Below are 2,500 nucleotides of genomic sequence, written 5' to 3'. Positions count from 1 at the left end.
AGAAGTAACCTTCACGGGATGTTTCTGAAGCGAACCGGCCGATTCGATTGCCCGGATAAGAACAACAACAAAGGCTTGCAAAGGACACTGGTTGTCGGTGGCCCTTTAAATTTAAGAGCGGAAGAGCCCATGGACAATTACTCACTAAACAACTAGAAGCGTTTGAATCCCTTCCTGCTGATCGAGCAGAAAAATATTTTTCTGGCCTAATCAGCAAGGTTCAGCCAGACAATCTCGCACAAAACAAACACTTGCTGTTATTATGTAATGTCTTCATAATTAATCCTGCAGTGTAGTCATATTTTAGGTGAGTGAGTACACATATTTCCACCGTGCCCTCTCTCACTCACCCCAGCTCTCCATGTCCTCCATGCAATTTTTGCTTAATTTAAAACATATTACTGGTTTTCCAAAAGGGACTCATACATGTAGCTGCTTAATATGTGAATGGATTTATAGCAAGTGTTAGGAAGCTTCTTCCTTTATACTATTTATTCGTTAGTTACTAGTTAGTTAGGAATAGCTTTTTTACTTTCAGAACTTCAGATATCCAACAGCAATCCACCGTATAAGAAAAAAGGTGGCAGCTGTACATTTTACCACAATACCTTGGGACCCAAACTAAGCCCACTGGCCATATAGAAAGATATGGTTTAACAGCATTGCTCTTGTCAAGTTTGAAAGACTATTTTTCTTTGTGATTTTATATGCTCTTTTAGAGTTTTTGTGTGCAAAGCATTACAGGTAAATGTACCAGCTTCGCCATATTTTTCCTGATGGTGGATAAGTGTATATTGTATATATTTTTTAATTTTCTAAATGTTAGGGTCCTTGTGAAAGTTTAGTACAAGAATAAGCTGTGGAAACACTTGCCTGTCGGCTTTTGCTCCCACATCATTTTTCGTTTTCCCAAACTTTCACTCATATCTGCATGTTGTTTTAGAAAATATCAAAACAAAAAAAAGACAACTTGTTTACTGTTGCCGTCAAAATGTAAATTATCCTTCATCATTACATCAACAGCTCATGCTAGTTCTATGTTTCTACCGAGTTATTAAGAAACGCAATTCTTTACCATTTATCAGTGTGCATAATTTTCTTTGAACTATTTTCTATATATATTTTATGTAGCATAGCGATCTGTTTTATCAATATGAGTTTCTAATCCTATGATGACACTTCGTTGATGTATATTTATTCATGGGCGTTACTAAACACAGGAACGGAACGGAATATACCAGAATATACCGGAATAAACCAGAATATGCTGGAATGAGGCGGAATGACACCGGAATGAGACGGAATGAACAAGAATATGGTACCGGAATGTACTGAAACGAGCTGGAGTGACACTGGAATGACACCGGAATGAGGCAGAATGACACACACATAAAGTGGAATATACCGGAATAAACCGGAATATGCCGGAACAAGGCGGAATGACTCTGGAATAAAACCGAATGACATCGGAATGAGGTGGAACAAACAAGAGTGTTACCGGAATATACTGGAACGAGGCGGAATGACTACAGAATAAGGCAGAATAAATCAGAAGGACACCAGAATCAAGCTGATTAGTGTGGACTGGAATGACAATAAACAAAAAGTAATTTTTATCCTTCTAGACTGTGAATGAATTAATGTTGCAGAATAGAGAGACTGACAAAAAAAAATATTATCAATGATCAATCTTTTTTCTGTGCTTCTAACTTCTTTCTTCAAACAAGGAAACACTGTGTTCATGTTCGATGGCATTATTGCCAACAATCGGGAAGAGAAAAAGAGTCTTCTGGCTGTTTGTGCGAATCTATTTCCGTATATCTCCATGACGTGTGGGTTGTGGGAAGCAGGCAAGCAGCAATGGTGATTAGTTTGTGGTTCGCTGAACTTGATTGTGATAGGTCAATGCACAAAAAAAATTATTGACCTGTCAGAATGAAATAAAAATGTTCACGGGTTTTCTGTCTTGCACAGTGAAGCTGCCTCCGAGATCCACGGACAAAAACAATTAGAATAACATTCTGTTTCTCTTGCTCCTGTATTTGTTCACAAAAAGATGTTACTTCCACAAGAAATAATTATTCATTTAGCGACAGATATACCTGTCAAATTTTTCTCATGATCGAAGTGTTCCAAATGTTGTACAAAAGGCAAAAACACATGCAATGGCCATAGGGAATCACGTGACACAACAAAAGCTGACTGAAACAACCGAAAATTGGTCGGCGCTAACTAAAACACCAAATTTTGGCATTTTCAGGTTCATTCTGGTATATTCTGCTTTATTTGGGTGCCATTCCGCCTCATTCCGGCTCGTTCCGGTATATTCCGGCACCATTCTTGTTTATTTCGTAACATTCCGGTGTTATTCCGTCTCATTCCGGTATGTTCCGTTCCATTCCTGTGTTTAGTAATGCATGTCCTTCTGGTTTATTCTGCCTTATTCTGCTGTCATTCCGCCTCGTTCCAGTATATTCCAATACCATTCTTGTTTATTCCG

General features: G+C 38.3%; 1 protein-coding gene across 1 annotated transcript in view; it reads left to right on the top strand.

The window, feature by feature from the left end:
* LOC138027540 (uncharacterized) overlaps nucleotides 1-2,500 on the top strand; it is a 35,773-nt gene that overhangs the window by 5,996 nt on the left and 27,277 nt on the right. The gene's annotated exons all lie outside the window — the stretch shown is intronic.

Source organism: Montipora capricornis, chromosome 12 (assembly GCF_036669925.1).
Source record: "Montipora capricornis isolate CH-2021 chromosome 12, ASM3666992v2, whole genome shotgun sequence".
Lineage (NCBI taxonomy): Eukaryota > Metazoa > Cnidaria > Anthozoa > Scleractinia > Acroporidae > Montipora > Montipora capricornis.
Note: the sequence above shows the minus strand (reverse complement) of the source record. Positions and strands in the feature narration are given on the sequence as shown.